The sequence below is a fragment of the Sarcophilus harrisii genome, chromosome 4 (assembly GCF_902635505.1).
Source record: "Sarcophilus harrisii chromosome 4, mSarHar1.11, whole genome shotgun sequence".
NCBI classification, from domain to species: domain Eukaryota; kingdom Metazoa; phylum Chordata; class Mammalia; order Dasyuromorphia; family Dasyuridae; genus Sarcophilus; species Sarcophilus harrisii.
The window spans coordinates 442,605,019-442,618,857 of NC_045429.1; the positions used below are offsets into that span (position 1 = coordinate 442,605,019).

Genomic DNA, 13,839 nt, shown 5'->3' on the forward strand with positions numbered 1-13,839 from the left:
CTTTTTTAGTCTTTTCATACTCTATTCTCATCCATAACCTAGCCATATTGGCTTCCTTGCTGTTTCTTGGGCATGACCCTCTATCTCCCCTTCCTCTGCTTTCCCAGTGGCTCCCCTTTATACCTGGAATATTCTCACCTCACCTCTTCCTTTGGGAATCCCTGATTCCATTCAAGATATGACTCAAGTACTACCTTTTGCATGATATTTCTTTCAGGGGCCAGTACCTTCATTTTTAGGGTTACTGTGTATCTGTTGCAAACCTGTTGGTCAAATCTATTATCTCCTTTTTCAGAAGGTAAGCTCCTTGAAGGCAGGGACTGTTTTATTTTTACCTTTGTAGTCCAGCCCTTTGACCAGTGAATAATTGGTGATTAATCAATGCTTGTTGATTGATTCCAGAAACGAGGAAGTGATAATCATTCCTCTGTCTTAATCAGGCCCCATCAAGGATGCGGGATTCAGCTCTGACGTCTCATTTTGGGGAGAACATAAACAAGCTGAGGAATATTCAGAGAAGGACAGTCAAGAGAGTGAAGAACCTTGAGTTATGACATATGAGGACCAAGTGTTATTATGTCAGGGGATATGAAATTCTCTTCATGTCTTTGTGATGTGTTGGTTGTGATGTGGGAAAGGGACTAGATTAGTTCTTCTTTGCTCTCAAGGAGAATTGGATGGAAACTTCAAAGGGAGAAACTTAAGCACTGTGGCAGTAATAACTTCCTAAAGATGAGAGCTACTTTAGATGGGATGAGCTAATTCAGCGATGGCTTTCCTCTTTGGGATTCTTCCAGCAGAGGTAGGCTTGGAGTGCCATGAAAATGATATTTTTATAGGTGGAGTTGGATTAAATGGTATGAGGTCCCCTCTGATGCTGAATTTCTGTGATTTTTTGTGATTTGGAGAACAAAAAATGTTTCTTAATCCAAGCACGTGAGGGAACGATTATAGACAACTGGGCTACCATCCATGAATTCAGATCAACCGGGTCTGGTACTGCCATCAGTGAGTTCAGATCAGCAAGGTCTGGAAGCCAGGATATTTAAAAACCTTATGGATATAATCCTGAGCGTCTGTTAGTCATCTGTGGAAAATCACAGCGAATGGGCTACATGCTACAGCATGAAAGATGGGTAAATGTCCTGATTTTCAAACATGGGAAGAGGGAAAAATCTTTTGACTAGAGACTGTTGAGCTTGACTATGATTTGTAGGAAAAATCTAGAGCATACAGATGTGATCTAGATAAGTTGTTCTAGGGATGGTTTGGGAGCACTCAGGGAAACTGAGTTAGATCAAGGAGATCTAGCATGTGATCCACAAGAAATCAAACCATGCTCTGTTTTTTCTCTCCTCTCCTCTTCTTTCTTTTCCTCTTCTCTCGTCTTTCCTTTCTTTTTTCTTTTCTTCTCCTCTCCCCTTTCCTTTCCTCTTCTTTTATTATCTTCCTCCTCCCCTTCCTTTCTTCCTTCTTCTCTTTCCTTTCTACCAACTTTCCATGTGTATTTGTGTGTGTGTGTGTGTGTGTGTGTGTGTGTGTGTGTGTGAACAAGTAAAGGGTAAAAAGACTTGGACCAGGACTGACACTTTAAATGAAGACAGCTTAGAAATTCTCCATATTGTCAACAAGATTATACCTTTAAAGTAGAAATAGGAAAGATTGATTTAGTAGAATGAAAATTAAGAGATAAATACAAAGTCCTTCATTAAGGTTCAAAAAATAAATTGCATAAGTACAATATGAGGGAGAGGGGGACAGCAAATAACAGTAGATAAGGAGCAGTCTTAAAATTAGGAACATCTGAGTTGAAATTCAGTTTCTTCCCTATAATGATTGTGGGACCTTGGACAAGTCCCTTACCATCTTAGTACACCATTTGAGTTGATAGATTTTTTTCACTGTGCATTCCCTATACCTGACGATGTCAGAGGTCTTCTGGTTCCCTCCTTATTTTCTCTCCCTCAAATTGTGTCTGGACAAAAATTCATGGAAAAAAGACTTTCTGCTTCTGTTGCCCTGTGTGCCCAGTATGAGTCAGCAATAGTTAAAAGAGAGAAAGAAAGAAAGAAAAAAGAAAGAAAGAAAGAATGGATTAATGGATGCATAGTGTCTAGAAGTTCTATAGTAGTCTTCTTGACTCTCTGGTCTTAATGTGGCTGGTTGATTCTTAGAGACTCTGCTAAGTGTAGATTAGAGTCCTGAGGTTAGACTGTGTCTGCTGTCTTAGGACAAATGTAGCTAAGTACAAAGAAGCTGATTCCCAGATGGTTGGCTCTAAAGTAATGGATGATGGGTCCTTTGACTATGGCAATAGAGAAGACAAAACAAATAAAGTGGCGAGGGCTTCTATAGTGATGGTGGTAGAATGGCAAAGAGACAGAAGCTAAGAGTCAAAGAAGTTTCTAACCAGCTGAAAACCAGTATTTTTGCTACTCTCAATGGTAGGTCAATGGCCTCCGAGATGATCTCACAAGAGGAACTGAATTTCATTACACCAATGCCATGGGCATAAATTGAATTGGAAGACCTTAAAGAAGATGTTTTTAATGGGAGAGAGGAATGAAGAGATTGATACACTTTCTTCAGTGTATCAATCTTCAAGATACACTTCTTGATTGTGTAATCAAGAAATTGATACACAATTTCTTCAGAAATTGTGAAGATTTCTTCACAAACAATCTGTGAAGTGATTGATACACTTCACATCCTGAAGAAAGCATTTTAGGTCAATATTATTGGAGATTTTATGGGAGGTCATCCCATAAAATGAGCCAACCTCATTCTGTGGGGGCCACTTAGCCATCTGCATTTGCAGAGTCCATGTTGAACGTAAGCCAAGAGATGACCACAAAGGTAAATGTGCTCACAAATGTGCTCACCTCTGTGGCAGAAGATGAAGACTGAAAGCCATCCTTCAAAGAACTCAACAAAGTTCCTCTAGACTAAGTCAACACATGCCTTGCTTGACAATTAGTGACTTTAATGCAAAGAGGGCCCAGCAAAACATGTTGAAAAATGTAGCCTGACGCAAGAGAGAAACGAAAGAGGGCAAGATCTTCTAAAGAATCCACGCTCCCATATGCTATGGGATTTATTATTATTACTAGCTAGTTTTTATATAGTCTGTAAAGCATTTTGCATATATTATCCCATGTGATCCTCCCAATAACCCTGTGAAGCGGATGCTATTATTATCCCTATTTTACTGAGAAAAAATGGGGCTGAATACCAACTGAGGCTAAAAGCAGTTAAGGGACTTGTTCATGTCACACACATCTATGTCTGAGGTGAGATTGAAACTGAGGACTTCCTGGCTCCAACATATCTAGGCCACCTAGCTACCATTATAATTATTGTTATTTAGAAAGCGTTTGCAAAATGTTTTCCTATTTCATCTCATTTGAGTTTCATTAATCATCTCTGTGGTGTAGGTACCCCAGGAATGATATACCCATTTTGTAGATAAGGAAAGTGAAGCTTAGAGAGACTAAGATGTCTACCTATGGTCACTTTCAGCTTTCTGATTCATTTTTAATATAATATTCACCATTTTATCACTGGCATTCTTCAATTTCCTCATTTTACAGATGTACTTGACATATAATTCAAAAGCATTAATGTCTAAGTTTATACAGTGAGAGGATCAGAAGGTGCTGAACATAGAGAGCCCTGAGCTGTTGACTATATCTTAGACAGGAAATGAGTACTTATTGATAAGGAAGTCATTTCAAAGTCAGATGGCTGTGTTCAGTTTAGTCATCTATTGCTTAAAATAAATCCAAATGAATATCAAGATAGAAGAAATGGGGATAGGAGAAATTTCATCATGTACTGCATAATTACAATGGCTCCAATCTCATCTATTTAAACAGTTGACTTCAAGAATGGGAAATGGATAAAGGTAAAGACATTGATTATAATATAAATCAGAGTCCACGATGGGTAGACAAAAAAAAAGTCCCGAAAAATTATGCAACCACTGATACTTATTTCCTTCTCAGGCAGAGAGGCCTGGTAATCAAAGATAACAAAATGTGGAGGAGTAATCTGGTAAATTACTAGCGGTACCATTTTACAAAATAATGGAAGGCAGTAGAAGGGGAAATAAAACTGCAGAAGAAAATTTGGCATGAGACCTAATTAAATTGGATAATTCCAAGAACAATTACTGATGAAACTGGAAAGAAGACATCACATAGATCCATAATGAAAGATATTTGCCAGTGTTTCTACAATAATTTGTTGTCATTATTCATTATAGAGGAATCGTCACATTTTGGCTGTTATACTTTAGTACATGGTGTTAACTGAGAAAATGAAAATGGCACTTAAGAAGATGAAGAGGGCAGATCTGTTGTATTTGACTAAATATACCACACAGAAGCAATTTATGCTAAAGGTAATATAATTGTGAAGGCACAGAGGATCAATTTTTAAGATACCTCAAAGGGAATTTCGTAATCGAATGGAATGAGGGGATTATTATTGGGGAAAAAAAAACTAACAGAACAAACTGCTAGATCTGCTGTAAGAATAATCTACTTCTATCTGTCTGTCTACCTATATCTATCTATCTATCTATCTATCTATCTATCTATCTATCTATCTATCTATCTATTTATCTATGGTATAAGATAAATACTGGATCTATGATTTCTCTGGTATAGGGAACTATCAGGTAAAGAAACTCCCCCTACTGATGCAGGTCAGTTCCTGCAATTTATAGTTTTAGAAACGTTTCCTAGAGCACTGACAGGCTGAATAACTTGGTCAGTATCTGTCAGAGACTTCAGAGGACCCCAAGTGTTCCTTTGAAGCTAGCCCTCTGTCCATTGTGCTACACATATTTGACAAAAATATAAGAAAGGAATAGGCAGATTTTTGACCAATAGTATTCTAAAGCAAACCAAATCTCACAATCACATAACTGATCAAAATATATAAAACTTGATTCCACTGTGCTTATTATTAAGGATTTTTAAAAATTGGACTTGAGAGGTAAACACAGCCTTAAAATGTTTTTTTCTAACAAGATGTCTCCCATGTATGATATCTTCTCTTCATTTCTCCCTGTCAAACAAATGTGGGCAGATAGAAGTCTCATGAAATCATCCAGGGACTCTCTGAGGAGTAGTGAGTACCTGCAATATGTTCAAAGACATTTGATCAAAGGATCTTTAGCATTTTAGGTCAATATTATTGGAGATTTTATGGGAGGTCATCCCTCGATGAGGGTAGCATGAGTTGGATAACAATTCCCATTGTTATGGGAAATGCTGACATCGATGATTTAGATGAGTTGAAGAGAACTGTCCAGAATAAGGGAAGGGACTGGTCTACTGTCCCCTATCAAATTTTGCTCTTATCAAATCACTTCTGGAGACAGGTCTGGGTATTGCTAGCGATAACATGGCATGACATAGTTAGCCAACTTTGAAGCCAGGAAGCCTAGTACTGCCTCTGACACATGCTGACAGGCTGATCCTGGTAAGTCACTGAACTTTATTATATTCTAGGACAGATTCTAAGACTACAAGTTGCAGAGAGGGTGCTGACCTGCATTGGTAAAGGGAGTTTCATCACCTGGGAGTTCCCTATACCAATGAAATCACTTATCTAGTCTATATCCTTCAGTAAAATCCAAGTAAGACCAAGAACAGTTTAGGGTGACCAGAATGTGAGGTGGTCAAGACGTCATATCATGGGAAGATTGGTTGAAGAAAATGAGAAACTGGAGTTAAGAGTTAAGATCATATAAGATTATAGAGTTAGAGCCAGAATTCCAGCCCTTCTGTTTGAGAGATAAGAAAACTGAGGCATCAGGAAGTTGAGTAATTTGTGCAGCATCACATAGAAAGTGTCGGGGTGGTATTTAAGTGTAGGCTTTGGGCTCCAACTAAAACACCCTTACCCATCATCCTCTAGTGCTTGTCACAAAATGCAATATATTCTCCAGAAATCAAACCCAGATTACAAGAGGGAAGCTTGCATTGATAGTATTTTACTACAAATGAAGCTGTGGAGAAAAGCTTAGCTTGCAGAGAACCTTGATTGTTAAGGCTCTTCAAGTGTTTGAAGGCTGTTTGAGGCTTTCATGTGGAGGAAGGGCTAGTCTTGTTCTTGATCCCAAAAGGCAAAACAAGAAATTGGGAGTGAAAGTTGCACAGAGACTTCAGCTTTTTTTTTAAGGGAATTTTTTTTTGAGAAAGATTAGAGCTGTTCAGAGCAATGGATGAATTAGATAGGACCATACTAAATTAAAATAATATGAATTATTTGTAGTTATATTATTTATTAATCTGTGAGGGATACTGTAGTCTGTTTGTGATTCCTCTCTCCTCTGAGATGAAATTAACCTGGAAAAGGGCAGGGTAGGATTTGAACCTTGATGCTCTGTAATCTTGGGACACATCACTCAACCTTTCAGGACCTCAGTTTCCTAATTGGGAAATAAGGGAGTGGAGTGGGATGGCCTCTACAGGCCATTTTAGCTCTAAATCTATAATCCTAGCGTTTTCTGATCAGCAAGAGCAGCAATGAGCAGTTAAGAGTTATTTATTTGTTTCTATTTATCTACTGTGTGCAGGACACCATACTAAGAGGAGGGGATCACACAGTGTCTGTTGTCAATGAGCTCACAAACTACTGGGGGGGAAGACACTTATTCTTTCATTACTGAGACAGAGTAACTTGTGCTAAATACCAGTGTGATTCAGGGAAAAGGATGCTCAGATTCTGCTCCCTGTTCCAGCCACCGGTTGGCAAACGCTTAGATCCTATGCTCCTTCTTTCAGCTGCTGCCATCCAGAGGACAGGTGATTCGCAGATCTGCTTCAGCTAAAGTCTCAGGGCAAACCTCACAATTCTGTGCCCAGCTGGTGAGGGGCATGGCCCATTTCATTTTTATTCCAAGGACTAGAGGCTTCTAAGCCTGGGGCGGAGAGGAAAGGGACAGGGAATAGGATGTGGCTGTAGGGAAGGCAGTGGTGGATGTTCCAGGAAAGAGGCTTTCTTTCCTAGTTTTGAGATGATCCTTTACTCCTCATTTTGGTAACTCAGCGAATAGGTATCTGGAAGGGACTTAAGAAACCCTTCTTGTCCAACTCCCTCATTATATAAAGAAGGAAACTGAGGCCGGGAGGAGCTGAGCTGAGTGTTGCCTTGTCCAAAATCTCTCATCCAGTGAATCAAAAGAAAGGGGTTGAGGGAGTACATAGTTTTGTCTCAAAGACCCTGTCTGAGTCTTCACATTTGCATGATCCCTAAGCAGGGATAATTTTTCTTTCTTAAAACAAAAACCAGACAAATAAAAATTAAAACCCCAAACCAAGCCCAAACTTGGATGTGCTGTTTCCTCTGCGACTTCTGAGAGCAGGTGGGAAAGTCAGGGTTTGGGATACTAGAAAAGGATACTCGGCACAGCTTCCCGTGCTGGCAGCAGCTTACCAGGTTGTCCTACAAGTAGTTATTGGGGGACACACTCCTAAGGGTGGAGGGGGGCACATACAGGGGCTGCTGGAGAGGGCTTGGAGATTTCCGGTTTAGGGATGGCCAAGGTGCTTCGGACATGGGCATCTCCTGGCCCCGTCCCTTCTTCGCTAGGGTCCAGTGGGAGGGGAAATGCAGAAGATGCGAGGACCTCCGGCCACAGAGCTACCCAGAAGAGCAGAGATTTGGGGAAAAGAAGGCACAGAGACAGGACTCCCTCTTGGTGGTGCCAGAGTTGAGTAGACAGGATCCTCCTCCCCACGTCTTCCCTCCTCCCTTTTGCGTGTGTGTACATGTGTGTAGTTCTCAGCCAAAGGGAGAAGGGGTCCGGGGATGAAAGAGTTACAGCCCAGGGCTCTGGTGTAAGGTGTCCAATGCGAAAGAACAGCAGTTTGCAGGAGTTAACGTGGGCAGCTTCTCGGGGTAGGGAAGGGAGGAGAACCGTCTGCCAAGCTCCTGCTCCTCGTGTGTGGATCTGTGTGTGTGTGTGAGTGTGTGAGCACGGGCGCGTGTCTGCCCGGGGCTGGGTGTGCGCACAGGTTGCGTTGAGCTGCCTGGAAACCGTGGGAGCCATTAGAGGAAAGGGGTGGGGTGGGCACCCCAAGAAAAGCCGGCGCCCGGGCGGAGGAGGGGGACGTGAACCCCCGGCACTGACGTGGGCCGAGGGGGAGGGAGGGATGGAGTGAATCTTCCCCCGGGGCCGCGGGGGTATCGCCGGGGAGGGGGCGGGCGCCGCACAGAGTTTGCGGGGCGCTCAAGTCCGGCGGGGCCGCGGGCACCGGGGGCGAGGGGGGGAGCTGGGAGGGGAGGCCGCGAGCGGCGCACATGGACTGAGATCGTGCTGCCCGCCGCTTGGGCTCAGTTGGGCTCCGGAGAGGGAGAGAGCTAGAGGGAGAGCCGGCGAGAGTGAGAGAGGGAGAGAGCGAGAGAGCCACAGAGAGCCGAGAGGGGAGGGCCCGGGAAGGGGTGGGGGGAGGGGGGTCAGCCAGACTCACAGACAGACAGACACACACACACAGGGAAGGCTGGGGAGAACAAGACGCCTGGCGTGTCTGCCAAGCTGAAAGGGGGGAGCTTGAGAGAAAGGAGAGAAAGGGAGGAAAGGAGGCACACACACACACACACACACACACACACACACACACAATTGTATTTATTTTGGGAGGGACCAAGAGGGTGCCTGGTAGAGCCGGGTGGGGGGGGGGGGTGCGCGCAAGGACGCGGCTGCGGGCTGGCTGCGCGAGGTGTGAGGGTGAGGGTGAGTGTGTGTATGTGTGAGTGAGTGTGTGTGTGCGTGCGCGCTCGTGTGCCGGCTCGGCACCTCCATTCATCGCCGCCCCCTCCCCTGGCGTCCCCTCCCCCGCCGGCCTCCGCGCTCGGCTGCGAGCGAGCGAGCGAGCGGAGGCGCCTCGGGACCGACCGACCCACCGACCGGCCGACGGACTGACGGAGCCCGGGAGCCAGCGGGGCAGCGGCGGCGGCGGCCCCGGGCGGCCGAGAGGTGAGTGCCGCCTCCCACCCCCGCGTCCCCTCCCGCTTCTCCTCTCCCCGCGTTCTCCAACTCAGGGGGCCGGTGCCGGCTTGTGCTCCCGTCCCCTGCTACGCCCCCTGCCCCCTGCCCCCTGCCCCCTGTCCCTTCTGGTGGTCCGGCTTCGGGACTGGCACTCCAGGGGGCCTCGGCGGGCGTGCTCGCGAGCCGCTGGGGACCTGTTGGCATCAGTGATGGCGGGACTGAGGCAGGGCGAGGGGCTGGGGGCGGGAGGGTATCGGGAGCTACCCCCTGCCCTCCCCCCGCCCCCTCCCGGTGCCTCGGCCGCGGGGCTGGGGACCCTGCGGAGGGGGCGGTGTCATAGCTGCTGCTCGCGTCCCCTTCCGTCTCCCATGTAGGGGCGCGCTTTCGGCTCTAGAGGCGCGGGGCTTCGGACGCTCAGTCGGGCCGTCCGTCAGTCTGTCGGTCCTCACGGAGCAGCGCCCCGGGCTCCGCTCCCTTCGCCTGCGTCCCCGCAGCCCCGACTTCGGCCGCCCGCCGCCGGGCTGCGCTCCCCGGAGCCGGGGGCGGGCAGCCGGGAGCTGGGTTAGGTTGGGAAGGGCTCCGTACAGACCCAGCCCAAGAGGGAGAACAGCGGCAGAGGCAAACAGGTATCCTGGGAGCAGGGCTGAGGGGAGAGAAGGTCGGAGATGGGCAATGGAGGAGGGAAGATTCCCAGCAACCACCGGTTGGGCTGAGTGCCCTTCCCAGCCAGGGGAACAGAGTGGCTTGTGCCACCCTTGCTGCAAGGGAGGCAGAGCCGGGGAATGGGGGGAGGCCCTCCGAGCCCCAGAGAGTCGCTCTTCTGTGAGCTGGGACAGCTCATTGATCAGAGGGAGACCCAAATCTGAGGTAGGCAAAGACCTTCACCTCTGGAGCAGATTTGGAACGGGCATTTAAGGTGAGCGGGAGCAGTTTGCCATGCCCAGCTCACCCTAGAGCACAGCTCCCCCCGGCAAGGAACTTCCCTTCCCAGGTGTCCAAGGGCCCTGAGAGACAAGCATGTAAGTCTTTGCCTGTCCTCCGCAGGGCTAGGTTGCAGAGAGTGGAACCCACTGGGACACTGGGAACTCACAGATTATGGCACTTAGTCCATACAACTGGAGAGGGCAGCTGCCCCCTCCACCCCCATTTCCTCACCATTCTTTCTTATTTGTTTCAGTACAAAAGAGAAGCCTCTCCGATTCTCACCTACACCAGTAGTTAACTCCCCATAGAGGTCTATGTGTAAAAACCAATCAAACAAAAAACAATCCCCCAAACAAACAAAAACCTAATAGCTTTCCCCCCAAATCCTCCAAAATCTGGCATGAGTGGAGGATCTCTAGACTCTCGGCACTGTTTTCAGCCTGGGTTGGGTCAGGAAAGGTGGGTATTTCGAGTCAGGTGAAGTCACAGCTCACTACCTAAGTGTCCATTAGAAACCACCTGATTTAACAAATCCTCATCTCTCTCATTGTCAGGCACTGTGGTATAGTGGGATCCTTCAATTTTGGGGGGAAAGGCAGTGGTGTGTTGGGCCCAAGTCCATGAAATCCCATTGGAAGTACAAAAAGTCCAGTCTAGACTATGACTAGAATGGGGTGCAAAAGGACTGCCCGGGATGGAAATATGCATTCCACCGATGTTAGTGGGTCTGACTATATGGCTCAGGTGGCTTTGTATGTACTGGCATGGCTAGGGGGCTTATCCTAAACATGTGTGTGCAAATGTAAACACTCATCTATAATTAGGGTTTCCGAGTCCTGCTTTGTTTCTTGCCAACATTCAGTTCAGCAGATGAAATATTATTTTTCAATCCAAGCATTTGGAGCTATGTAAAAGGCTTAAATTAAGTCAGTTAGTATGGAATTTTCTTACCGGTAAAGCAAAAGACATGTATAGTTAAGTTGAGAAATCCTTGCCTAAGCAGTCTTTCTTTCTGATTTTTTTGGGGGGAGGGAGGAGGATGGAGTGAAAAGGAGAGGCAGGCAAAGTTGGGTAGTGTGACAGTTTTGTTGGTTTAAGATTGTTTTTGTCTTGGGTTGAGTGAAGCCTTCAGAAGCAACATTCTAGAGGAGCCTTCTTTTCCTGAGAGCTTCCCTTACCTTTCCCAGGTCCTTAGGCCGCACAGTGTAAGGGATGGCAGGAATCAAGTAGGTGTCTTCTGAGAGCACTTGGTCATTCTGTTAGCTTTAAATGACTTGCCAGATGCTCTATCCCCGCTGGTCCTGTCACCTTTCTTGAGGACACTTTGGAGAACTGGGACTTGGGAGGAGGACTGGGTGGATCCGACTGGGCATCCTTGTTGACCACGGTCAAAGAAGAGCGAGGAATAAAACAAAGGGAGAAAAGTTTCTCTGGAAATTCAAACAGTGGGTCGATTTACCGGAGGAGAGTTGGATCTGTTCAGTGCAGAACTCTTAACCAAAATGTCACCTTTGTCTGAACTCTGGAAGTAATAATTGCCATCCATAAGGCTTCCTTTGAGGACGCAATGCGAACAGCAGCCTTCTTTATCATGTGTGTGACTGGGGAAGGGATCTAATCTAGGTCAGCCGGTTCTGTGAAGGGAAAGCTGGACGAGACTTGATGGAGTCAGACTCAGTGGCTTGCCCACTCAAAGGGGGAAGAGAGGTGGGGAGAATGACAAGACATCTGTGCCCTCCCTTTGAAGACAGGCACCTTTGTCTCCCGGGGGAGAGGGTTTTATGTTTAAGAATTCACAAGGTTTCAGATCTGGCAACTTATCTGATGGAGCTGGTGGACTTTTTCTCACCTGTGAACCCAGGTCTGTGACAGTAGGTTCATTGGCACACTCCAAAGACTTTGATCTCTTCCCCACCCCACCCCCATGGCATGCTCATTGGAAACCACATGATTAGATCAATTCTGAAAGCTCTCCTTGACAGGATAGTGTAGTATAAAGAGAAGTAGATTGGAAGCCAGAAAATATTGGTTCAAATCTCAGTCCTGGCTTTGTGTGATTTGGGGCATGTCATTTACCTGCAGTGTGCCTCAGTTTCTCCATCTGTCAAATGAAGGAGGTAGACTAGATGGCTTCTGAGTTTCTGGCTCCCAGATTTCTGATTTCTGATTGTTAACATCAGAGGAAATCAAAGATCATCAAATCTTCCTTTTCCAGACAAAGGAGGAAGGGACTTTTAAGGTCACAAAACCAGTTTGTGACAGAGAGGGATCTAGAGTCCATATTTCCTTATTTCCAGGCCAAACCTCTCCTCTCTTCAGTACAGAAACAGGACTAGAGGATCTGACTTTATCTTGATTCTATCTATTACTTACCATATTAGCATAGTGGTTGGCATACAGTAAGGGTTTAATATATGATTTCTTTCCCTATTTCTTTTTCTCTCTGCCTCTCTCTCTCTGTGGCTGTGCTCTCTCTGTGCGTCTCTGTTTGTCTCCATCTTTTTCTGTCTCTATAAATTTATCATCTATCATCCATTTGCCTGTTGTCTGTCTGTCTATCTATCTATATCTATCTACCTAATCCATCTATCTATATCTATCTCTAATCCATCTATCTATCTATATCTATTTAGCTATCTAATCTATCCCTCTATTCTTCTATCCATCCATCATTCATCTATCTATCTATCTATCTTTCTTTCTATCATGTCCTGCTTTCTTTCATCTATCTCAATTTGACTGTTTTCTTAACTGTGTGTTTATCAGCGTAACCTTGACTAAGACTCAGTTTTCTTATCTGTGAAATCAGGGTGTGTGTATGTGTGTGTTTTGTTGGAGGAGATGGTCTCTAAGGTTCCTTTTATCTTTAAAACCTATCCTTGAGTAAGATCTCAGCTCTGCTAAGATTGTCAGTAAACCTCTTTGGGGGCATTTCTTCCTCCAATTTCTCCATCTTTCCTCCTCTTGGGTGTGGACTGGATGGTTCACCCTAGACTCAAGACTTGTGAGGGGCTGCTGAATGGCAGAATCGATCTGTTCTTTATTGTCAGTGCCGAGAGCTTCTTCTGCCAGCTTAGTTATGTACATGAAACCCCTCTGGCGTCAGCCCCTGGGTGCTGATACAATGTTTGGAGTCCTGCCTTTTTGTTCTCATGCTGCCTCCCATGGAGAAGCCCCCATGGAACATTGGAGAAATCCCTTGAAATCCCTGATGTGAGAGTTTTTCTGCATATGACTGTAATTAGAGGACAATCCAAAGAAGGTGACAGTTGTCACTGCTCTGCATTCATGCTGGGCTTGCCCAGGTGACACGTACCTTCTACTTAAAGTGTCTATCTAGTTAGTACCAGGTAGTGATGCTGGGTATCTTCATAGCAATACAATTACAGGCGGGCCTGCATGACAAGCGGAGCCCATTTGTCCTTGGCTGAGCAGTTGTGGTTGGGGTCCATGCTATCTATCTCATGTTGGCTTAGAACCTTTGAAACTCCTTCCTCTGTGGAATCAATATTATTTGAGTTCAATAAAATGAATTCCCATTAGAAGGGAAAGTGAGAGATAGTGAGGAAAAGATACTGACAATGTATATTGAACTTGCACTCAAGGTCACCCAACCGGAAGAACCTTGGCTTTGTGTGGGATGGTCCCCTTTGGCAGCCAACTGACTGAAGCCCAGAAACCCCTTCTCAGGATAGTGTATTTAAATACATAAAATTAAATACACAGGATTACAAAGGAAATGGATTATATTCACACACACACATATTGAGTTCATAAACCTCACCTTAAGATCCCTTGTGAACAATTCATGAGGCTTTGGTATTTCAGGCAAGCCATTTGCATCGTCTGGACATAGGTATGTTCTTATGGAACGTATAGGTAGCAGTGGTAGCCGGACTGCTAGGATTAAT

General features: G+C 45.5%; 1 protein-coding gene across 1 annotated transcript in view; it reads left to right on the forward strand.

The window, feature by feature from the left end:
• The first annotated feature begins 9,319 nt into the window (after nt 1-9,319).
• The window catches only part of CALN1 (calneuron 1), a 381,739-nt gene continuing 377,219 nt past the window's right edge, over nt 9,320-13,839 (forward strand). The window contains exon 1 of the mRNA XM_031967900.1: nt 9,320-9,630. The gene's annotated coding sequence lies outside the window, so the exon portion shown is untranslated. The remainder of the gene's footprint in view (nt 9,631-13,839) is intronic.